A 26,059-nucleotide genomic window follows, 5' to 3' on the forward strand; every position below is an offset into this window, starting at 1 on the left:
TACTTTTTAAAATATACTACTTTTGCCTATTCTTTTTATGTATTAATTTGTACATACTATTTTTAAAATTTATTTAAAAGTAAGATAATACAGTGGTATCTACTATCTCTTGATAGTTCAGTGTGTATTTCTTAAAGCAGGGACCTTCTCTGTGTATCTACAGTGTAAACATTGCTACAACACTGCCCTCTAATCCATTAGGCCATATTTAATTCCACCAGCTGTCCTACTAGTGTTGTTCAGAGGCATAAGATCTAATCCACAGTCATACAGCGTATTTGCTTGTCATGTCTTGTCACTTTAGTTTCAAATGGAACAATTCCTCCATTTTTATTTGTATTTCATGACCCCGACATTTTGGTAAAAAAATACAAGCCAGTTACTTTGTAGAATGTGCCTCACTTTGGGATTTCTGATATTTCCTTATCTTTAGATTCAGGTCCTGTGTTTTTGACAGAAGCACTGCAGGATACATTATTATGTCCTCTATTTTTCATCCTATCCAGAGGCACATAATGTTGATTTGTCCTATTACTAGTGATGTAACTTTATTGCTTGGTTAAGATAGTGCTTGACAGGTTTCTCTATTCTAAACTTAATTTTATAATTAATTTATAATTATTTTTTTCAGTTTATTAGTACTGTACACGTGTGTATTATATAGTGTTTACATTCCTCGTGGGAATTTGGTACATGTACATAATATATCTTAATGCCTTTTCTCATCTCCTTTCCCTCCCCCCCTCCATTTCTTGATCCCCTTCCCTTTTGAGAATAACCTTTCTCCCTACTTCCTATTGTCTATTTTTTATTGTACTCTTTTTTTTTTTTTTTTTTGGTACCGGGGATCGAACTCAGGACCTTGCACTTGCAAGGCAGGCGCCGGAACCACTGAGCTAAATCCCCAGCCCTGTGCTCTTTCTTTTTTACTCTATTTTTCTCGTATAAGAGAAACAACGTGATATACTTAAGCTGTGTGTCTCATTTATATGACTTAACATTATGGCCCCAAGGTGCATCCATTTTCTACTCAAGTGTGTCTTTTTCTATGGTAGAATAATTTTATAATCAGTAACTACTGTAATTAGTAAGTTATTTTATGGGGAGACACATTAAGACTATGTAAAATCTTGTTTCTCAATGAATTCCATCCACTGGTTTTAGGATCCTTTGATGATTCTTGCCTGAATCGGTTATTACTTTGATGACTGTCAATTGATGATTTTCTAGTGTCTACATTCAAATAGACATTTTACTTCTTTCTTTATTTATGTAAGTATGAACTCATGGAATCCTATTTTCTCCAATGAATTATTCTCTGTAACAGTCTTTTGGTTTTTTGTTTTGGCAGCACTGGCAATTGGACCCACAGCCTTCTCACTAAGCTACATCCCCTGCTCTTTTTGTTTTTCATTCTGAGTATCTGGCTAAGTTGCTAAGTTTTCCAGGCTAGGTTCAAACTTGTGATCTTCCTCCCTCAGTCTCCCAGAGTGCTGGGAGTACAGGTGTGCTCCACCACATCCAGACAATGATCATTTATTTTGATGCTCAAATTGTTCCAGCTTTGGCTTGCAGAAATCCTTTTAAATTGGGTCTGATGTGTTTTTGACATTCCTTATCAGTCACTCTTTGAAAACTTGCTTACCCTTTAGCTCAACACAATGCTCTTGGTTCATCTGTATTGAAATCTGCCATTTCTCAAATGAGCCTGATAAAAATGGATATCTAGAAGGCAAAATCTAGATTGTAAATATGCTCATTGTTATTGGAAAATCATTGATTCTAGGCTGTGTTGGTGGTTAGAGATTATTCTATCCTTCCCTCTCCCATATTTTCAATTTCCATTTCTAACAATAAGAAATCTTGGGCCAGGGATTTAGCTCAGTGGCACCATGCCTGCCTTGAAAGCGCTAAGTCCTAAATTCAGTCCCTGGTACCAAAAAAATAAAAAAGAGAGAGAGAGAGATCTGGCTTCCATTATTATTATTATTATTTTGGTACTGGGGATCGAACTCAGCAACTTGTGCTTGTGAGGCAGGCACCACAACCACTGAGCTAAATCCCCGGCCCATTATTTTTAATATGTTTACCTATTTGCTCAGCCTCCTATGTGTAACTGTCTTCCTGCTCACACTGACCAAATCCTCCTCCTTCAGAGCCTGGCTGCTCTGGTGCTGCTGGCTGTGCTGTCTGAATCCCCAGTGCCTTATTAGCACCACGTGGGGAAGGGGAGGAGCTCCCTAGTCACCTGATTTGTAGGTTCTCCTCCCCTCTCTCTGCTTTCCACTTGTAATTTTTTTGTTGAAGAAACCAGGTCATATGTAGTTTCTCACAAACTGCAGTTTTCTGAGTGTATTCCCATGTTGTTTATCATAGTTTCCTATTTCCTTTATTTATTGTTAACTGGTAAGTAAGAGTTTGATCAGAGTCAGATTCAATTATATTGGAAAAATGGTTTGTGATATATCAATATGCAGCACATATTGTCTGATTCATTTTCTCTGTCTGTCTCTCTCTGTCTGTCTGTCACTCTCTCACCAGCAACTGTTGGTGATTTTCTAAAAAGTTCATTATGGACTGGAAGATAAAAATATTCAATTATTCATTTCACAGTTACTAGTGTGAATAATTCTATAAATAGAATCTTCCCCTCATCAATCATTTGGTTGCCTAGTGGCTTAGTTAATAATGGAAATGGTGGGATCTCTAGCAGAAATCTATGCACATACTGGAACAGTACAACCATAGCAGAGAGTGATTTAATTTTTGCTTCTACTATTAAACATAATATAGAGACCTTAAGAGAAGGAAAGTGTATTATCTTAGCCCACAGTTTTGCTTATATTTCTTCCTTTCCAATGTTCCAAGATTCCTCCTTCTTTCTTTACTTCTTTTCTTTACTTCAGCTGTTCTTTGAGGGTAGATTTGCTGGTGATAGACTCTCTTAGTTTTCTTTCATCTGACAATCTTTTCACTCTGCCTTCATTCCCAAAGGCTGTTCTCACTGAATGTAGGATTCTGGTCTACATTTCTTTCTTTTGGGCACTTGAAAGGGATGTTGAATCACTCCCTTCTGGTCCCCGAGGTTTCTGATTAAATCCTTTGTTATTCCAGTTGTTTTCCCCATAGGGACAGTGTTGTTCCTATGTTGCTGCTTTTCAGATTTTTTTTGTCTTTTTTTGTTTGTTTGTTTCTAGAAGTCTGTGATATGTATTGATGCAGGTTTCGTTGGGCTTTTCCTGTTTGGATTTGCTTTACATCTTAAATCTGTGGATTTATATCTTTTGCTGAATTTGGGAAATTTAACGATGTTATTCCTTCAAACGCTTTTTCATGAGGCCGGGGTGTAGAACTGTATAAGGCCTTGGATTCCATCTCCAGTACTGTAAAAAACAAAACCTAATACTTTTCCTGTCCCATCTTTCTTTCCCCTTCTGGGACACTGATAACATAAATGTTAGATCTTTTGTTATAGTCCCACAAGTCCTGAAGCTTTGTTCATTTTTTCCCCCAATCTATTTCCTTTCTGTTTATCAGATTGGGTAATTGTTATTGTTCTGTCTTCAAGTTAACCCTTATGTTTTCCTCTCTCCCTTCACCAGCTGAACCCATCATTTAGAAAAAATTTGGTTATTATGTTTTTCAGTTGTAAAATTTTCTTTTTCTTTTTTTTTGGTAATGGGGATTGAACTCAGGACCTTGCACTTTCGAGGCAGGCAGCAGCACCACTGAGCTAAATCCCCAGCCCTGTAAAATTTTCATTTGTTTCTTTTTTATATCTCCCATTTCTTTGCTGAGGCTTTTATGTCTTTGATGACAGTCATTATTAAACTTGCTATAGGAATAGCTGAAAGATTTAGGATGAGCACTTTCTTTTTTGAGATAGGGTCTCACTATATATTCCAGGCCAGCCTTGAACTCTCTGTGTAGCCCCAGGCTGGCCTCAAACCTGTAGCAATCTTCCTGCCTCAGCCTCCCAAGTGCTGGAATTACTGGTGTGTGCCACCATGCCCAGTTTAGGATGAGCAGTTTTTGAAACTCCACAACCTAGTAGAATAGGAACACTTAATTATATCCATTACTTAGCTGTTGCTTATTTTTCAAGTGAGTTGATGATAATGATAACACTCATTCCTTGGTAGTTTGCACTTGTTTAATCAAAATGTATTTTTAAGGCCATCTTGATTTAAAAAACACACATTGAAATAGTTTTCTTTGAGAGCAGTGGTTTTTGTTATCAAATTTAAAGATATTTAAAGTTGAGTTGATCCACAACACATATTTGTTGAGCATAAACTATGTGGCTGACACTGTGCTAGTGTCTGGAGATACAGCCTTGAATTAGGCAGCCATAGACCCTGAGTCAGACATATAAAGTGGCCATTACAATAGTGTATGGAAAGAGCAGTGATAGAGGAAGGGCAAAGGTGGTGGGAGCGTAGCAGGGGATATAAGGAAAGTTTCTTGGAAAAAGCAACATTTCAGCTGGCCTGCAGGATGAAGTAACCAAATGGGCACTGAGGAAGGAGAACAAACATGCAGAGGGAACAGCATGCAGATAGAGGGAACAGCATGTGCAGAGGGCAAGCTGAGCCATGAAACTGGAAGACTGCAAGCTTGAAAGCAGCAGACAGGGAGGAGCCATCTCAGGAAGAACTGGTAAATCTTATTTAGGAACAAGAACTTTGCCCTAAATATAGCGAGGAAGTAGTGGAAGGGTGTTTAAGCAGAATTTGATAGGATTAGAATGAAGTTTTAAGGAAAATGCAGTGCAAGAACTGTCTGGCAAGGGACAAGTGGGGACTGATTAACATCTATAGATGTTTTCTAGGCAAGAGATGACCATGGCCTACTGCAAGGATAAGCAGGGCAGCTGGAGCACAGGGAGTGGATTTGAAAGAGACTAAGGAGGTATGAGGGAGAGGACTTCAGAATGTGCTTGGTGAAGTCCAGGGTGAGACTTCAACTTCATCAACATCACAGTTCAAAACTATCATAACATGGAAAGATACCATGCTCTGTTTTTGTTGTTACATTGACAGAAAAAGTATCATGCACATTCATTTTCTACTTGACAAGACATTTTGGTCTAAATTTGAGATCTCAAGCATTTGCCTAATATCTTGTGACAGGTCTTCTACTTAGGAAATGATCTTAGGAACTGCCTTAGACATTTCTGGGTTGTACATAGCTTCCTGACATTTTAGTGGAACCACAAAACTGGATTTCATGGACTTTCAGTGAGTGATGCTGATGGGTGGGTGATCATTACCCTGGCATCACTCCTTAAACATGAGAGGTTAGTGGACTTTGGGTAGGGCTTTAGGTTGATGTCACTATTCTGTGAATGGGGCCAGATCACCTCCAGGGAGCTGTTCTGCTGCTTGTATAACACTCGTGTGTTAATTCCCTCAGCACACGAGAGCTGTGAGCTGGGCAGGGACAAGGCAGGCCAGGGCCATATGTCATAGAATTTAAGTTTTTACTTACAAGTGGTAGACACAAACAATGACCAAGTAAACCAAAACACTATTTCTGAATAACCAAACCAGTATTCTCAATGGCTAGAGCTCTGTGCTGCTAGCAAATAAACCTGATTCTAGTTTGGGTTCTGATATAGACCAGCTCTCTGTACTAGGGCCTGTGATTTATCTTTTCCTGACCTCTTTCTCTTTCTTAGGTGCAAAATGGAGCTAATTCTGGTGGCTACCATACAGAATATGCTGGATAAATATTTGCTAAACAAATCGGTGTGTCTTTTGCCACTTTGTGGGCCCCTTGACAGTCTTCCATAGGAAGTGAAGCATTGTATAGATTGAAGCTACATTGATAAGAGTACTGTGCTTTATAATTACTGTCTGTTGTCCTCTGTTAGGTAAAAATTTCACAAAAATGAGAATTTCAGTAACAGAAAAATGGCTTCAGGGCTTCTTTTTATTTTCATTTAAAATCATATCAGAAATCTCCTTATAGCAGCATCTATTTAGTATTTCTCAGGGGAAGCTTTAAATGGCAAATAATGAGGCCAAAATAAAAATGAAATGGTGTCAGGTCTCACAGTGATCGTTTCATCTCATGGCACAGCAGAAGTGTCTGGTTTGATGGGCAATGTGTGGCATTGGTGATGTAGGGTATTTTCTGAATGGTGCCATCTGACCAGCTTTGACAACTTTTGAGAGCATACATCAAACCCAGGAGACAAGTCTGTGTAGCCCAGTGGCTAAGAGGCAAAGCTGAGGGTTAAGTAGATTGAGTAGACTGGTCTCATCTAGAAGCTTAATTCTCATGGGACTTCTAATAACCTGCCCACATCTCCATTCCAGCCTCTGCATCTGGAACAGGAAGGAATATTCGCACCTTTCTATCACTTTTTTTTTCTCAGTACTGGGGGTTGAACCAAGGCCTTCATGTGGAACTGCATCCCCAGTCTAGTCCTTTTTTTTTTTTTTTAGTACCGGGGATTGAACTCGGGACCTTGCGCTTGCGAGGCAGGCACCAGAACCACTGAGCTAAATCCCCCCCCCCCTTTTTAATTGAGGCAAGATCTCACGAATGTAGGATCTTGGATAGCTCACAGAATCCCTGGAAATTCAAGCAGAGATCTTAGAGGAGAGGAGAGAACAAGAATTTGGCCTAATTTATATTACAGAACCATCCTGGAGAAGGTACTGCCTTCTGAGCGCTGGTTGTTGGATACCGCTGCCTCTGAGGAAAAACTCATTGCTGCTGCCACCACTGCAGTATTTTGTCTTTTTCTGTTCTTTTAACATAAAGTTTTAGGCTGGGCATGGTGGCACACACCTGTAGTCCCAAGGGGGGCTGAGGCAGGAATATTGCTACAACTTCTAGGCTAGCCTAGACTACATGGTGAGCTCAAGGTCAGCCTGGACTACAGATCAAGACCCTGTCTCAAAAACAAAACAAAACAAAACAAAATCTTTTAATGAAGTATCATATACATATAGAAATGTATAATATGCGTAGGGCATTCACAGCTTGCAAAGTAAATTCCTTGCAAAGTAAATTCTTTGCAAAGTAAATGCTTGGAGAGTAAATACCCCGAATGACTACTACCCCAATGAAAAAATAAAACATGCTCCTCATCCCCCTTCCCCCAGTTCTCCTGTCCTCTTTCAGTTTGTTTTTTTTTAAACCAGGGATCAAACTCAGGACCCTTGTGCCTTCCAGGCAGGTGCTGTGCCTCTGAGCTACATCCCTGCCCCCGTTTCAGTTATTACTCCCCACCAAGGTAACCATTGACTTCACTTTTCACCTTCAAGCTTGATTTTGCTTCTTATTTGTAGTTCCTACAAATATATCATCCAGTGATTCCAGTTTTGGGTATTTATCCAAAAGAACTGAAGTTAGCATCTCAGAAAAATACTAGCATTCTCATGTTCAACATTATTCGTAATAGCCAAAACACAGAAACAACCTAAATATCCATCAATAGATGAATAGATTTAAAATATATATTACAATAGAATATTATTTAGCCATTAAAAAGAAGGAAATACTGCCATTTGTGACAACATGGATGAATCTGGAGGACATTATGGTAAGTGAAATAAGCCAGTCGTGAAGGACAAATACTGCATGAATCTGCTTATAAGAGGTATCTAAAATAGGCTAACTCATAGAAGCAAAGAATAGAAGTGTGGTTGCCAGGGACTGGGGGGAGCTGTTAATTGATCAGTATAATATTTCACTTATGCAAGATGAGTAAGTTCTAGAGGTTTGCTGTATAACGTTTTGCCTGTAAATAATGATCTTGTACACTTAAAGATTTATGGAGGATAGATTTCACTTTGAGTTTTCTTATCACAATATAAAATAATTATATGTATATATATATTTTTGGTACTGGGGATTGAACACGGGACCTTGCGCTTGCAAGGCAGGTGGTGGCACCACTGAGCTAAATCCCTGGCCAATAATTATATTTCTTAAGGTGAGTTGTTTGCCTCATACTGATTTTAGGAGTTCTTTTTATTTTCTTGATACAAGTTCTTCGTTGGAAACATTGTGAGTTTGTCCTTTAGTTGATAGCTTATCTTTTTCTGGGTTTTGGGGGTTTTTTTGCATCTAACTCCAGATTAGAAAATCTTTGCTAATGCACAAGATGGGCCTAACACATACCCTGGAGGCCGGGCATCCAGAAGAGCAAACATCAGGCCTTTTCACCCTCTGTGCTGTTACCTGGTCTCTGTCTTCTGGTGACATCCGTAAGGTCCCTAGTGATGCCGGGAAGCCAACAAAGGCACCTGTCCAGCACACAGGGCTAATTCCTTAGCTCTCATTTTCTCTCAGCCTGCCTCATCCATGCATTCTTCCACTCATGCAAGCAGGTGCTTGTGGCAGGCTACTTGGCTGAGTGGTGACATCAGACATTGTACCTGCTTTAGTAGCTTCTACTGTCATACCTGTTTAATGACTGTTAGACACATTCATACCCTTAGGCCCACAGCTACAGAGGCATCCATTTCCTGCAGAGCATTTGCTCCAGATACCATATGTATCGCTTAAATATCAGTGATAGGATCTGGGGAAAGATGCTTTCCCAGCTGACTCAGAGAAGCACAGTGTAATTCTCCCTGCCCTCTGACCTTGTTTCACTACAGCCTTGTAAGAAATTTCTAGCAGGATCCATCCAAATGAAAGCCAAAATTATCTTCCAAGCTCCCAGTGCCCTTGAATCCTCATTCTTTCATCCACCTTGAGCTTGAATAAGTCATTTGGACTCTCTAGCTGGCCGTTCTCCATTGCAAAATTGGCTCAGATACTAAACTTGCATTGCCCTGTTAACAGTTGATACAAAGAACACACAAAGGCAAAAGCCATACTCTTTTATAGCTGACTGAAAATTTTGCTTTATTTGTAGAGGAATGAACATTTGAAGAGCTTGGCTTGGTAATTGGTTTCTTCAAGGACATTTTGAAACTGGGCTGATGGGCCCTCTGTGCTCTAGTACTTTGGACTTGATTCACAAAATAAACCTCACACAGTTGTAACAAGTGCCTGATAGTCATGTTAACCTGAATAGAAATAGGGACACATCGAACCACAAGGAACCCATTGTTTGGGATTACAGGTGTCCATTCCGAGATGATGCAGCCTCCGGGAAGAGCCTCAGCAGGGACTTAGCACACAGCAGAAGTAACTTTGACTAGTGTTAGCAGAAAGGGCTGTGCTTCTGGGGGCAAGGGGTCTTCTTCTCTCACTGGGAAGACTGCTGGAGTGGGCTGCAGGCTGAGTGTCCTCAAGCTGTCTGACTGTCCACACACACACTGTGTCATACTCACGCTGTGATGCAAAGAAGCTATAGAATCAGTAAGCTGAGTATGGTCCTGTAGAATCAGGAAGCCATGAAAGTATGCTTCTTCTGTCACGGCTCCTCCCACTGCTGTGGATTCCTCCTCCATTTAAATCTTGTGTGAGTATGTGTCACTGGAAAAACCTGAATCCCTTGAACTTTCCCTGAAGGTGGTTTTGGCTCTCAGGCCTCTGATACAGGAAAGGGGAACACTCTAAGCAGTGACCTGGAAGTTGTTGGATAGCTTAGTTTTCTACATGAAAACTGTAAAGTGATAAAGTACAGCCTCTCTGATTACTAGCAGCATTGAAACCAGCTTAGCTGCATCTAAGGTTTCTGATAGTCATTCTTCCCCTCATGGTATCAGTGTTCTAGGGCTGCCAAAACAAAGTGTTACGTGCTGGTGGCTGAAATAACAGAAATACATTTTCTCTGTTATGGCTTATGTTTAGATGTCCCCCCAAAACCTCATGTCGTCTTAGGTGGGACTTTTTCAGAGGGGGCTGAATCTAGAGTGTGTGATTGGTTCATGGTGCAGTGGTAGGCCCTGGGGTCACTAGGATTAAGGGTGTGAGTGCTACCTGTCCTAAGTAGTCTAAATAAGATACAGAGGGCAGAAAGACACTTGTTGCTTTTACTGTCTTCTGCCACCATGAACTGTTGCCCCTCTGCCATAAACGACCCTTCTTGGAGCCAGCCAATAATGGACTGAAACTTCTACAAACTGTGAGCTAAATAAACCTCTCCCCCTTTAACTCTGGGTGTTGAGTATTTTGTCTTAGCATCAAGAAAAGTAACTAAGACAATCTCACAGTTCTGGAGCCCAGAAATCCAAGATCAAGGTATTGAAATCCACACAGACTTGATGTCCAAAATGAAGACCATATTCCCTCTGAATACCAAAGGGAGATTCTGTACCAGACCTTCATAATCTCTGGTGTTTCCCAGCAGTCTTGCCGTTCTTTTTATTTTTTTGTTGTCGCTGTTTTTAGCCAGTGTATTGCTTTGTAGTTCAGGCTAGCCTAGTGCTCACTATAATCCTCTTGCTTTAGCCTCAAATGCATGCCGCCATGCCCAGCAGTCTTGCTGTTCTTGCCTTGTAGATGTACCACTCCCATTTCTTCCTCCATAATCTTCTCCCTGTATGCCCCTGTGTCTCTTCTTTCCTTTATAAGAATACTGTCCTATTGGATTATGGCCCACCCTAGTGACCCCATTTTAACTTGGTATGTTTTCAAAGCTCTATTTCCAAATAAAGCAACATTCATGGATACCAAGGATTAGAATTTCAACAAATCTTTCTGGGGACATAACTCAACTCCTAACATAAGGCCATGGTTCAGTCCTCTCCTTTGGCTGCTCTAGATCCCTGACCTTTCCCATAGCCACAGCCTCCATGCCTCTGCTTTGGTTTGGCTAATTCCTCAAAGTTTCCTCATCTTTTGAGACTGCTTCAGTGTATCTCTTTGATCTTTGAGGGAGAGAAAGGGTCATTCTGGCTCTTTAGCACCCACTACCTGCAGCTTATCCCTCTATTTTGAGTTTTTAAAAAAGTCAATAAATTTTTATTTAAGGAATTTCACATGTTGTGCTTCCTTCCCACTACCCATCAGTATCACCTTAGTTTCTCTTTGAATTTTTCTTTTTGGTGTTGGAGCTCAAATCTAAAGCCTTGCATATGCTAGGCAAGCGCTTTACCACTGAGCTACATCCCCAGCCCTTGAGTTTGTTTCTAAAGTGAACTTTTCATTGAAGTATAACATGCAGTCAGTGAAGTAGATAAATTATAAAGGTGTTACTCAATGAATATTTAGGAAAGGGGCACCCATTTTTATTTTGAATTTATTTCCCCACAATTATAATTAAATAGTTGCAATTTACAGTTCTGTCTTCTTGCAAAATACCATGTTCTTAAGGCCAGGAAAAAAAATGTGTTTCATTTATCTTTATACCTAGCCTCTCTCTAGTTTCTAGCATGGTTCCTTTATATAGTAGCCAACAGGAGGCACTTGCTGAATTAGGAAGTACTTAGAATATTGGGTGGAAATTAACCAAATGGTCAGTTTGAGCAAGCATTTAATGAAAAGTTTACATCAGGCTATGTGCTTTGCTCCTGAGTTGTAGCTTTTGTGTTTCTGTGCATCTGGATTCAAATTTCTTGCTCTGTCATTTTTTTTCTTGCCATGAACATTTTTTGTGAAGGTTGGAAAAGTAGCTCAAGGCAAGGAACTGACACTTTGTGTGGGACATGTAGTGTGAGGTAAAGGACAGATCAAAGTGACCTCATCGTACATTTTCTTGCTGGATATCACTCACAGCAAGCTACATAGAGACACTGCAATCACTCAGCAAGTATGTCTTCTGGCACATGGATTTTTCCAGAAGATTCACAAGGAGAAAACACACTTAGAGCAGTCCATGGAGTGAAGAATTGAAGGGGTAGGGAGGAGTTATCTACCCTACTCTCTTTCATCTCCTGTCCTCCATGTGGCATTTCAGACAAAGAGGGAGACAGTCAAGGGACTCTGAGAAGGTGCACAAACTTAGTGGCCAGTACAGTCTACACCTTGCACTGCCCTCCCATGTTCTCAGCTCTCCTACTCCAGTGTGAGAACCTCTGTTTTCCTTAGAGAATGAAGACATCTTCATCTCTTGCCTGACTGGGAGATAAAAGGCCAGTCAGTGACAGAGCTCACTTCCTGGTGGTGCCCAGTTGGGGTCTCCTGGAAGACTAAAGTAAGAAGGTTGTGAAACAAATTCTTTTTTTTTTTTCGAAGCAAATTCTTTTGTCCTGGTGCTTTCATTGATATTCATTATCTTCTTCCCCCATTACCCAGTCCAGATCCTCTTTACTCTCCACCAGCATTTTAGCTATTCTGTGACATCCTGAGGGATCTGAGTTTTGTTACCTTTCCCATTAACAGCCACAGAAATATCTCAGGGAATCCTCAGAGTTCTATTCCAGACTTCATTCTCCCATGGCCATGGAACCACTAACCTAATTCTTCATGGTAATTAGGATCAGTGGCCCCTAGCAGCATAATCACTCACTTTCTTGTCTGTTGGTCATTGTCTGTTGGCATAAGAAGTTCAAGGTGGCCAGGTGGTAGTTCAGTTTCTAGTTCAATGGATATCTTGTTGTATTGTATTACTTCTCACCCAGGAACTAAAACTTTTAAGTCAGCTGAGTCCAAGTATGTGGGTTGGGAAGAATAAGCTTTGCCACGGGTGACTATTTGTGACAGGGAGATGCTCCTGGACTTTTCTGTTGTAGTTATAGGGGACATGGCACCAGGTATCAGTTGTTCCTTGTAGGCGTATTCTGTATCCTGAAGGACAGAGGTAAAGCACAAACGATGTTTCCTCAGACAGTGCCACAGCTGAAATTTCCACAGGTCATTCTACTCTTCTGTCAGGCTGTCTGCCTCTGAATGATGTTGGGGTTCAAGTAAGACCAATGAGGCCATGGTCAGAAGTCATTGGTGCACGTTTGTGACCGGACTGAGCCACTTGGTCTGAGGCTGTGTTATAAAGGATTCCAGATCACCAGCTGAGGCACTTGGTAACTTTGAACTGTGATGCTGCCGGAGGATCTATAGCAGGGATCCCTAACCCTGCAGTGCCAGGTAGAGGCTTGTTAGGCATTGGACCATACAGCAGGAGTGAGCATTAGGTGAGTGAGAGAAGCTTCATCTGTATTTACAGCTGCTGACCATCACTCACATTACTGCCTGAGTTCTGCCTCCTGTCCCTCCTGTCAGATCAACAGCAATATCAGATCCTGGTATTGCAGAACCTTACTATGAAATGTACATGTGAAGGATTTAGGTTGTGCACTCCTTTTGAGAATCTAATGCCTGATCATCTGACATGGAGCTTAGACAGTGATGCTAATGCTACGGAGCAACTGCAAATATAGATTATCCATTGCTTTACAGAACAAGGAAGGCAGCCCATTACCAGGAAACATGTCAGTTCCATTAAGGGTAAATTACTTATTTCTTTAAGGCAGAAAGGATCTGGCTGTCTGACTATCTGGTTGTTACTGAGGAATGAACCATATATCATGGAGGGTTCAGTATTGGTCTCTATTCCTGGCAGGTTGGACATGAAATAGAGTAGCAAGGTGGGGAATGTGGAGGTAAAAGGGAAAGAAAATTAAAGGAAGGATGCAAAGTCACTTTGTAGTAAACTTCAAGTGTCAACAAGGCCACTCATGTTCTCTGGCTTTATGGACTTCTCCAGGAGGTTTGCAAGGATATGTGGGAGAGGTCCACATAAAATATAAATGAGGAGTATTTACCTGCCTGGTTCTATCCACTTCCTATTTCCATTGGTCATTGTTAAAACTGTGAGGCACTAACCCTTCCATACTGTGGGTTGCAAAATCTAGCCTCTTAGCAGTTAAGTTATGCTACAGGTATTTCATATTTTGTTTCAGTTTATTGTGAATATATCACATACCCACCAAATATCAAGTAATGCCTTAGAACATGTCTCCTTAAAAATGGCAGAAGCTACATTTTTTTATATGTTGGCTATGAGCTCTGAAATAACTGGGATGCCAAAGGACATGACTTTGTGTGTGTTTGCATGTGTGTGTGTGTCTACTGAAGGTATTGAGGGCTCGTGAAGAATAAATGGTTCTGCAATGTGAGGATAGAATTTCAGATATAGAAGATAAGATTGCAATTAGTGACCAGGAAAAGAAAAATTGCTTTAAAATTGTAAAGGAACATGAGAAATTAATCCAGCAGCTGCTAGATGATGCAAAGAAGAATAACATAAGACTGATTGGAGTCAATGAAGAAAGAGGAGAGAGTGCAGATGACATAAAAAAACTCTTCACAGAAGTGATGGCAGAAAACTTCCCTAGGAGGGGAAAAGAACTTGACATACAGATAAGTGAGGCATATAGGACTCCAGCTAGCCTTGATCAAAAAAAATCTACACATAGACATATAATTGTTAGGATTCCAGAAACCCAACAGAAGAACAAAATTCTACAAGCAGTGAGAGAAAAGAAACAAATCACATACAAAGGAAAGCCCATCAGAATCACAGCAGACTTCTCAATGCAAACCCTCAAGGCAAGAAGAGCATGGAGTGACGTATTTCAAGCCCTAAAGGAAAACAGCCTCCAACCCAGATCGATGTACCCTGCAAAACTATCTTTCAAAATTGATGGGAGAAATAAGATACATTCGTGACAAAGAGAGCACCTTAGGAACTTCATGAATACCAAACCAGCACTTCAAAAAATGTTAGACAATATCCTAGGAAAAGACAATGAGGATCACAACCCTAGGAAGCCCAGCAGAATGAATCCATTAGGCGTGACAAATTAAACGCAAAGGGGGAGAATCCAAGAAAAAGAAAAAGTCATGACAAGGCTTTTAAAACTTTTGACTTCATCTCCCTAATGAGTGTATATTTCAGTCTTATTATTGTACTGATTAGTGTTTTTCTGATTATAGAGTTGCACACCTTTCCTTGTGCTATACTGGCTATTTATCATCTTCTTATGTCTACTTTTTAATTGGGTTGTCTATTAATGAGCTGTAAGAGTTCTTTATATAATCTAGTCATAGGTTATATGCATGACAAATATGCTCTAAGGACTACTTTTCATTTTAATGATATCATTTAAAGTTCCTAATTTTGATGGAATCTCATTTATCAATTTTTTTCTTTTACACATCATGTTTTTTGTATCCTAGGCAGTTCTTGCCTACCCTAAATTCATAAACATTTTCCCTTATAATTTCTTCTTAAAGTTTTATAGTTTTAGTCTTTCATATTTAGGTTCATAGATCCCTTCAAGTTATTTTTATGTATGGAAATAAAGGGTTGAGGTTAATTTTTTATATACGGATACCAGATGTTCTAGTGCAGTTTGCTGAAAGCACTATCTCTTCCTCGGCTCTTGAATTGAGTTTATATTCTATAAAATGTTAATGTTAAATAATCTTTCAAAACTCAGTGGACCATATATGTGTGGTTCTATTTCTAGATTCTCTGTTTTATTCCAGTGATCTATATCTTACACCAACACTACCTTGAATACTGCAGCTTTTGAGGAAGTCTTAAAATTAGGTACTAAACATCTGCCAACACTATTTTTTTTCTTTTTACTTTTCTAGGTCCTTTGTACTCCTACATAACTTTTAAATTTCAATATCCAATTCTTCATTTATAGCAAGTATACATCGACCTGAATTTACATTTATTTATTTATTATTTTTTTAAATTTTTGTTTTATTTTTTGGTACTGGGGATTGAACTCTGGACCTTGCGAGACCTGAATTTTTATATATACCTTGTGTTTTCTAACCCTGCTAAATTCAAATACAAGTTCTAGGGGCTGCTAGAGATTTCTTAGTATTTTCTCTGTAGACGATCATTTCATCTACATATAAAGATTTTGCTTCTATCTTGCCAATCCTATCCTAATTGTGTCATTTTATTGCCAGACTATTTTGGTTTGGGCCTAGGTTTCAAAGTTTAATGGACAGACGAAGAGTAGGCATATCTGCCCTTGTTCCCCACCTTAAGGAGAAAGCATTGTTTCTTCTCCATTCATATAAGGCGTTCTCGCTGAAAGTATGGAGTACATGTCTTTCATCTCTTGAGAAGTTTCTGTTCTACTTCTAGTCTCCTGATAGCTTTTACCATGAACAGCTATGGAATTTAGTCCAATACTTTTTCTCCAACTAGTGACAGAATCATATGGCTTTTTCCTTTCCTCTGTTAAAATGATGACTTTTGGGGGTGGATCTTCCAATGCTGAACCAACACTGCCATCCCTATAATAAAATCACTTTCTACATACTGCCAGATCTGACTTCTAATAGTTTGTTTTGTTAAACAAATTTCTATCTATGTTCATACTTTTTTCTTCTATTATCTTTATCAAGTTTTAGGATTAGCACAATGCTGATTTCCTAAAATGAGAGGAGAAGTGTTCCTTTTTTTTTCTACCTTAAATGTTTGATATAATTTATCAGTTAAAATGTATACAAGCCTGTTGTTGTCATATAGGTAGGTTTTCAAGCTAGGAATATACTTTCTTTAATAGGTGCTATTCAAATTTTACATTTCCTCCAGAGTTAGTTTCATTCATTTGTCTTCCAAGGTACTTCTTAGAAGTTGTCAAATTTATTTCAAAACAGATTTTTGTAATATGCTTTCTATATCCTTTTAAATTCTGTAAAATCTGTGGTAGTGTCTCCTAGATCTTGATATTTTAATTTAAAAAATGTATAATTGATATTGTGTAATAGGAAGAAAGGTCTAAAGGAGCAGGGGAAGTGGGAGGGGTAGGGGAAAGGAAAGAAGGGAAAAGAAAAAATATGAGAAAAGGAAAAAAATGGAAACAAAATCTTTCCAAATAGGGAAGGGTGGAGGGGGTGAAGGGAGGGCAGGGGAAGGGGAAAAAAAATAAGAACCAAGATATTCATGTAATGGTACAAGATCCCTATGATGTATGTAAATGTATTTTATACATAAAATGTACCAATAAACTTAATGGGGAAAAAAAAGAATAAATGGTTCTGGATTGTTGCACACCTGTTCACCCAGGGGAGGGGAGTTGCCACAGAAGCTTGCAGAATTCAGGTCCAAAGTGTGCTGTTCGTTGGCTTTATTTCCCTGTCTAGGCTATTGTACAGCTGGAGAGGGTTGGCTAATAATGTGTGGGTTACTTGCACAGATTAGATTGAACATGAAACATCTAAATGAAAGAAAAAAAAGAACAATGCTAAATTCCAAGACCAGAAATGTACTGAAACTTGATAATCTTAAGGGTCTTGGGCCAGGGATTTAGCTCAGTGGTTCTGCTGCTTGCCTTGCAAGTGCAGGGTCCCAAGTTCTATCCCCAGTACTAAAAAAAAAAAAATCTTAAGGGCCTTTAGCCACGTCGTTTATATACTGAACTATGTAATTTCTTCTAAATAATGTACAAAAGTAAAACTGAAAATTAAAGTAAGACCTTTAATATAAAATAATGCTATTTAGAATGACTGAAGGTTCATGTAGGTGACTAGGAAAGTTAATCTATATTTTCATTTTCTGAAGTATTTTTAATCAGCCTTTAGTTCATAAATTATCCTTCCTTTTATTGGTGTTTTTCCTTAATTTCTGAAAATCCTAAATCTATTTATACTTAGTCCTTTTAATATTGTTCTGTTGGTTCCATTTTGTCTGAAGTGATTCCTTTGTGAATTTCAGCTTTGTTGGTTTCTTTTTTAGCATCTGGTTTTTCCTCCTGCAGGATTTGAACTTGGGTTTGATTTAGGCTCATCTTGACTGGGAAGTCCTCTCTCCTCCAGCTTCACTCACCCCTCTACTCTTGTTGGTTTAGTGATTTTTAAAATGCCTCCCCTTAGAGTGTCTAGTGTCTAGTCTAGATCCAGATCCTGTGATAGAGACTAGGGCTTTGCCCTTCAGTGACACTGGGAATATCTCCAAGCCAGCCATGAGCCTAAAGGCAGGTAAGTTCCAGTTCTGACTGCAAGATTTTGTTGCTGTGAACCTGGGAAAATGATAGCAGCATTAATTTTTTAAATTTTGAAATCATTTAGCCTTACAGAAAAGATAAAAATAGTGCAGAGTCCCCATTTGCCCTCCACTTAGCTTTCCTTAAAACAAACATCTTGCCTTACTGAAGTACACTGATCGAAACCAGGAAATCAGGAGTGTCAAAATGGCAGAGCAGTGAGTGCCAGCAACTCAGCTTCTCTAGGACAGCAATAGTTTGGAAAACAATAGCTTGGAGAGGAACCAAAGTTGAGGGGTGCTTACCTGGGAACCACAAGGGAAATGACAGAGGAGAATAGGATGAACTGATACAGAAGAAATAGATCACACTGTGGAGGATAAACTGCTCAGTGTCAGCAACAATAGCTGGGTAGTCATCAGCCTGAGGCAAAGTGAAACTAACAACTTTTTTGCTCTGGGAGAACTGAACTGCAGTGCAGCTAAAAGAATCGCCTGCAGTTGGAACCACCAAGGAAAAAGTGGGAGACTGCTTCCAGAGTGACCTTCCACAGTCAACAGTTGGTGAGTGACCTCGATGCAAGCCACAGCCATGGAGCAGGAGCTGGCAGGGATACCATTGTAGGGAAGGGCTAAATGTTTGAACCTGGGTCTTAGAGCAGCCCCTTGCTTCACACTGCCAAGTTCCCAGAGTGGATGAGGAAAAAACAGTCATGGGAGACCGCCAGCAGTTGGAGTGCAGGGGCTGGTGAGTACAGACCTGGCTTCTGTGGTCAGAGGCCAGGTTCAGCCTGAGTTACACTGGGTCGGAAGCTCACATTGGCTCTGTGTTCTCATTGTAAGCAGATCTCTACACACAGCACCATTCTGGGGGAAGACTGCCACCTTAGACTTCCAGTGTGAACAGAAACATGTCCTGGCGTGAGTGTTGCTCCTTAACCCTAGACTGAGGAAAATAGCTTTGCATCCAAAACAATAGAAAACTTTCTTCTCTTATACTTTATTTTATTGTATTATTTTTTCATTTTTATTTTACTCCTTAAAAGTTTAATGTTTTTATTCTTTTCTGTGTTCCTCCTTCTGTGCATTTCCCCCCGCACTTTTATTTCATTATTTTATCCTTTTTTCTTTTATGAGTATGTGTATTTGTGCTTTTCTTCCTCTTGCCTTTATTTCTCCCAATATAGTTTATACAGGGTAAGGGAATCCTCTGTTGTCCCTTTATGTTCCTCCTACTTTTATCCATATCTCTTTGCCTGACTTCTTTCTCCTATGTCTTATGTATTCTGTTTTCCTTTTCTTTCCTCTCCCCTTTTCATTTGTCTCCCTTTAACTTTTTATCTAATATTCATATGTCATAGAATCTTTTCCCATCCCCATTTCTTACTACCAATGTTCCCTGTTATTCCCTTCTAAATATCTAACATACCTTTACCATCATTAGGATCATTTACTCCCTCTTATTTCTTCCTTCCCATATCATAGAGCAGAGGACTTAAAGTAAACCTTTTTTTTTCTTTTTTCTCTTCTCTTCCCCACTCTGGCATTATCCAGTCCCCAACCCCCTGGGTTTCAGATAACTGATTCTATAAAATTATTGTTGAATGCTGTTTTTCAGCATTAGAGGAGACATAGGCATTGCATTTAGTGCACATTCACTGTGGGTCAAGACTTGAGTTGTTAAGATGCTTACACTATAACCGTGGATTTCTTCTCTAGGCTAAAGGGAGACCCAAAACAGTCTTGTGGTATATTATTTCTCAACTAGCCCTCATAGATATCATTGTAATAGATTAGCTTGTTACTGTTATAGCTGATTTGATTGCATAGGAATAATCCTGACTCGGACAATCTCATGCCAGTGAACCTGTCTGCCGAATCCACCATCACACCCATGGATAGGGACAGCAAGAGTGCCTAACGCTAGAACTCAGACTGGATCAGACTTTGCAAGAATGCCTGCAACCTGACAGAAAGAAGTCCCTGAGTATGAGTTAGCTTCAGTATTGCTGTGGAAAGATCAGAGGAGTTACTGGGGCATGAGCACTCAAACTCTTTGGCAAAGAAACTACTTAGGAATCACATATACAGTGTCTCATTGGAATATTTCATCTGTATTCCCACTGGACATTTATACTCCCGAAGACCAGCCAAATCCCATGGCTGTCTGCTTGAGGGGTATGGTGAAGGATAAAAGACAGACAATTTTGTAGATAAATAGGGTGCTAGGAGGTCAATGCCTCATGTTAGGCAAGGACAGAAGAATCTGCAATCGGAAGAAAAGGTCCAAAGGGGAAGGGGAAGGGGGAGGGGTTGGGGAAAGGAAAGGAGAAAATGGAATTAATATAAGAAAATGAAAATATGAAAACAAAATCTTTGTAAATAGGAAAGGGTGGAGGGGTTGAAGGGAGGGCAGGGGAATGGGGAAAAAATAAGAACCAAGATAGATTATGTGAAGGTACAAATTTCCAATAATGAATGTCATTATATTCTATACCTAAAATGTACCAATAAAATTAATTTTAAAAAAAGATTCTCCAAGCCTGCCTCTATTTATTGAGTACACATAAGCAATCGGAGGGGGTGGTGAGTGACTCAGGGAACAGCGATGGTGGATACTATGGGCTAGTAAAAGAAGAACAAAGCATTCTTTTAAGGATCAAATATAAGTTAATAGGGAACCTAAATCTTCCCATAAAGCAGGGCTTTAACCTTTACTGCATTGTTCTGAAGAGTCAGGTCCTCAGCCAATGTTATCTTGCCCTGTGAGTATCATGACTTTATGGGTCTTCCTGCTGAGACGAGGAGGAAAGGCATACCAACCAGCCCATAAGACAAAGTACACATCGGCCTTGAACTCCCCTAACAGTAATTCAGATTTTTTGGTCCCGACATTACAGGTTTCAATTTTTGTATGTTTCTCGATTTATTTAGTAATGTGGAATTATGTTATATTCTTTTATGGTTTTTATGGTTTTGGTTGCTATTTTTGTGTATTTGTTATTTCATTGGCTCTGATTTAATAGGTGTCTAGGTTCTCTCCTTTGTCTCAGCTCCCTATGTAGTTTTTTCACCTCAAATGCCCAAGATAGTATTATTAACATCTTTCTTTATTCTTTTTCCAAACACATAAACTCTTCCTAAGTTTTTAAATTTCCCATACTTAGGTCCCTCACAGCCACCCCTATCTTCTCTGGTATTATTCCTTGATCCTTCCCATCATATGGCTCTTCCATATCTTACCTAGCTTATTCACCCTATCAACAGTTTCTGACAACCACATAGCTTTCCTCAGTCATAAAATAACCCCCCTTTTCCCCATATCTCAGCCATGCCCCCACAAAATATCCTCTGAAAACTCTCAATACTAACCTTCAACTCAACAAAAAGAACTCCTATAAAATCAGATCCCACACAACTTTTTCTTCTCATTACCACTGTTTCCCTCTTCAAACCTCCCTCTTAGTTTCTAACACTCTTCATTCAACCGCCTCCCATTCTCCCCACCCTACCTTCACCTACCTCATTACAGAACAACCACAGATAATAAACTGTCATTGTGTACATAGAGAAGACAAGGTGGGGGAAGTGTAACTTCAGGAAATTCCATATAGAAATGTTGTAAAATTGAATTTGTGGATGCTGTTACAATTAGAGGTAATTCTTTTGGCAAAACATAGGGACAGAATCAAATCAAAGTAATTAATAGAAGTAGTAAATACTAGAAGTAGACATACGAAGCTGAAAATTATTCACAAGGAGGTAACATCCTACTAAAAAATCTCCATATAAACCACAAACTCTTCTCATTTCTCTAGTCCCCAACCTGGGATAACTCCCCCAAAAGGAGAGGAAAAAGAGGGGGCCATATATAATTTTTAAAAATATAGGAATGAATGGGGAAGCAAGGAAATAGATGATCTCTAATCCCCCTACCCCAACTCTCCCAAGGCAGAGCAAGGAGTCACAAAGGGAGAAGAAAACAAATACCAGGTAGCAGAAATCTGTAAAAAGTTTATAGAAGAAAATAGATGAGTTCAAAGAGGAAGTGAATCAAAATTTCACAGCAGTTTCTAATTCAATGTACCCATGATGAATTTTGGGGAAATAAGTAAAAAACTGGATAAGTGAACCAAAACAGTTCAAAATTTGAATGACAAATTCAGCAAGGATATGGAATCTTTGAAAAGATGTTAGACAGAAAAAAAAATTCATTCGTTGCTGAAATGACTAATGTGAAGACAAAATGTCTGATATTGAGGACAAAAGAGTGAATTACAATAAAGAGCTCAATGAAGCCAAAGAGAACAAAAGAAGACTATCCACCAGCTACTAGATGATAACAAGAAGACCAATCTAAGGTTAATCAGAGTTAGAGAAAAACTAGAAGATAGGACAGATGGATTCACTAACATGCTTACAGAAATCATGGAAGAAAATTGCCCATATATAAGAAAAGAGTTTAAAATAGAAGTAAATGATGCTTACAGAACCCCAAATAATTATATGAAAAAAGTAGCTCACCAAGGCACGTTCTTATTAAATTACTAGATCTCCAGCAAAAAACCAAAATTTTAAAAGCAGCTAGAGAAAAACAAATAATCATGTAAGGTAAACCAGTTAGAATCACAGCAGACTTCTCAACACAAACCCTAAAGGCCAGAAAAGTGTGGAATGAAGTATTTCAAGTACTAAGAGCAAATAACTTCCAATCCAGATTAACTTACCCACCAAAGCTAGCTTTCAAAATAGATGGAAAAATAAGGTATTTCCAAGAAAAAGATCAGATCAGAAGATATATGAGTGCTAAACAAGTTCTAGAGAAAATACTTAAGAATATTCTCAACACAAACAGTGAATGGAACACAGTTAAAAACACAGAGGAAACTAGTGAGGCCAATGGAAAAACAGCAAGAAAAAACAGGAAAGGAAAGACAAAGGATACGCCAATGGATAAAGAAAGTAATGGTAGTAATAACCAGTACATCTCAGTAATATCTTTCAATGTTAACAGCCAAAACTCTCCAATTAAAAGACACAGATGGGCTGGCAATCTAGCTCAGTGGTTCCAGCACCTGTCTCACAAGCTCACGGTCTGGAGTTCAATCTCCAGTACCAAAAGAAAACAGAATCCAACAATCTGTTGCATTCAAGAAGCTCATCTAATCCAAAAAAATATGCATAGACTAAAAGTTAAAGGATGGAAAACAACATTTCATGCACTAGGACCCCCAAAACAAACAGGACTGGCAATTCTAATCTCAGACATGGTAAACTTCAAGCTAAAACTGATTAGAAGAAACAAAGAAGATCACTACATACTAGTTAAGGGAGCACTCCAGCAAGAAGAGATAATATTGTTGAACATATATGCACCAAATACTGGAGCACCTATCTTCATAAAACAAAAACTGCTGAAATTAAAAGATCAAATAAACATTGGGCTAGGGATTTAGCTCAGTGGTGCTGCCACCTGCCTCACAAGCACAAGGTCCTGAGTTTGATCCCTGGTACCAAAAAAACCCCCCAAAACCAAAAAACTGCACACTAATACAATCATAGTAGGGAATTTTAATATCCCACTCTTTCAAAGAGGTCAACTAAACAAAAATCCAGTAAAGAAATTTCAGCTGAACATGGTGGTGCGCTCCTATAATCTCAGCTCTCAGAAGGCTGAGCCAGGAGGTTTGCTGTGGGTTTGAGGCCAGCCTCAGCTACATGATGAGTTCAAGGCCAGCCTGAAGTGCATAGTGAGATTCAGTCTAAAAAATTAAAAAAATAATTTCAAAGCTGAAGCAGGAGGCTGGCTGAAGTGTTCTGCAGGCTGAAAAGGGCAGCTGCGGGGTGGAGGTGACTGGTAGCTGAGCGTTTCAGATCTGCCTGGTGAACCAATGCAACACTATGCTGGCTGCAAGGCTTGTGTGTCTTCGGACACTACCTTCCAAGGTTTTCCACCCAGTATTCACCAATGCCTCCTCCCCCATTGTAAAGAGAATCAGTGGCTCTTAACACCCAGCAAGGAATATGCCACCAGGTCAGGAATTGGAATCCGCATGGGAAAACTACCCAAGAGCTCAATGAGGCAGCATTGGAACCATCAATGGAAAAAATATTTCAAATTGACCAGATGGGAATATGGTTTGTTGCTGGAGGGGCTGCTGTTGGTCTTGGGGCATTGTGCTACTATGGCTTGGGAATGTCTAATGAGATTGGAGCAATTGAAAAGGCTGTAATTTGGCCTCAGTATGTGAAGGATAGGATACATTCCACCTACATGTACTTAGCAGGAAGTATTGGTTTAACAGCTTTGTCTGCCTTGGCAGTAGCTAGAAATCCTGCTCTCATGAACTTCATGATGAGAGGCTCTTGGGTGACAATTGGTGCAACTTTTGGAGCCATGATTGGAGCTGGAATGCTGGTACGATCTATACCGTATGAACAGAGTCCAGGCCAAAAGCATCTTGCCTGGTTGCTCCATTCTGGTGTGATGGGTGAGGTAGTGGCACCTCTGACCATATTGGGTGGTCCTCTCCTCATCAGAGCTGCCTGGTACACAGCTGGCATCATGGGCGGCCTGTCCACTGTGGCCATGTGTGCACCCAGTGAGAAGGTTTCTGAACATGGGAGCGCCCCTGGGTGTGGGCTTGGGTCTGGTGTTTGTGTCCTCACTGGGATCGATGTTTCTTCCACCTCCTTCTGTGGCTGGTGCCACTTTGTACTCAGTGGCAGTGTATGGTGGATTAGTTCTTTTCAGCATCTTCCTTCTGCATGATACTCAGAAAGTAATAAAACATGCAGAAATAACATCAATGTATGGAGTTCAAAAGTATGATCCCATCAACTCAATGTTGGCAATCTACATGGATACATTAAATATATTTATGTGAGTTGCAACTATGCTAGCAACTGGAAGCAAAAGAAAAAGTGAAACTACAGCGTCTGGCTTTTGCTGCATCAAACGTCTCTTATTTGGCAGGGGAGATGCTCGTTACATACTTTGTACAAGCCACTCCTGTTGAGGTTTAGAGGATAAGAACATGTACACACATTTAAAATGTTCCAGTAATGTGACCCTTGGGTCGGCTTTTTCTTTTAGAGAATAAATTCAGTAATTCTCTTCCAAATAACCACATAAATATGTTCAGTTCTTGTGTTTGAGTAATTTTAGAAAACTTTATTTAACAAATGTGAAAACTAGAAGTTGTGTTAGGAGAATTTAAGTATTTTGTCTATTTTTTAGTTTATTAGAGTAAGTAAAAATTAGCAAGTTTGTGTTTGCCTGTTTATTTTTCAGCACACAGAATATTGAAGTAATGTCATAAGCAACATAGCAGTTTTGGTGTAGAGACCAGAGAGAAATAGTAGGTTACCCATGGCATTTTTTCCCCCATTCTTAGGATTTAGCATTTTGTGATTGTGATGAGCCAGTGATAGACTTCTGAGTATTTGGAACAAACAAGTGACTGCTGTTTTTACATTTGCCTTTGAAACAGAGACACGGGGGATTCATCCTCCTGCTTTGCTTCTCAGTGCTGTCTTCACGCTGCAGATGCTGTCCTGGTGAGGACATGTTGGGACAGTCCAGAGCATTAGTCACATGGGCAGTCCCTGGTGGAATTATGTATGTGTGAGGTTTCCTTTTGAATTTCCTAAAGCAACATATCCTTAAAATGTCTCTAGATAGATAAAATGTTCAAAGCATGAAATTTATTGCTTTTTCAAGTACACAAACAACATGTTTATAGTTGCTGAGGTTTTGATGCATAAGTAATGATGTCTAATTGAATACATGCTTGCTTAGCTCTTAAGGTTTTGACATCATTTGAAAAACCTTTGGCTTACACTGGAGATTTTTATGAAAGCAGTTTTTCTCCTAAAACTGTTGGCTTCTTGCATTCCCTTTCAGATTAAGTACTCCAAAGCAAAGCTAGCTGTCTTTATGAAAAATATGAATAAAAAATGTGTGAGGAAAGTGCTTTGTTAGTTTCTCCAGGAGAATTTTCTTTTGTCCTACATAGACCATTATTTAGCTTTCTTGTGACATTTGTTAAGTTTTTTGATACAGAACTGGAAGTCTTTAGAGTGGGAAGAAGCCTATATGATTACTGAGATGATTACTATTTTTGATAAATATTTATTGCAGTAATCTTGAAATAACTTTTAACCATCTCAAAGTACAGAGAATGCTTATTTATGAAACAATAAAGCTTCTGGCCAGAAGAAAAAAAAAAAGCTGAACCATACCCTTAA

At 39.3% G+C, this 26,059-nt stretch overlaps 1 protein-coding gene and 1 pseudogene across 4 annotated transcripts in view; both read left to right on the forward strand.

Moving 5' to 3' along the window:
* The window catches only part of Osbp2 (oxysterol binding protein 2), a 253,877-nt gene that overhangs the window by 41,764 nt on the left and 186,054 nt on the right, over positions 1-26,059 (forward strand). The window lies entirely within an intron of this gene.
* LOC106009297 (growth hormone-inducible transmembrane protein pseudogene) lies at positions 23,462-25,290 on the forward strand (annotated as a pseudogene).

Source organism: Heterocephalus glaber, unplaced genomic scaffold, assembly GCF_053883595.1.
Source record: "Heterocephalus glaber isolate CG9 unplaced genomic scaffold, H.glaber_assembly_v1.0 deba00001687, whole genome shotgun sequence".
Lineage (NCBI taxonomy): Eukaryota > Metazoa > Chordata > Mammalia > Rodentia > Bathyergidae > Heterocephalus > Heterocephalus glaber.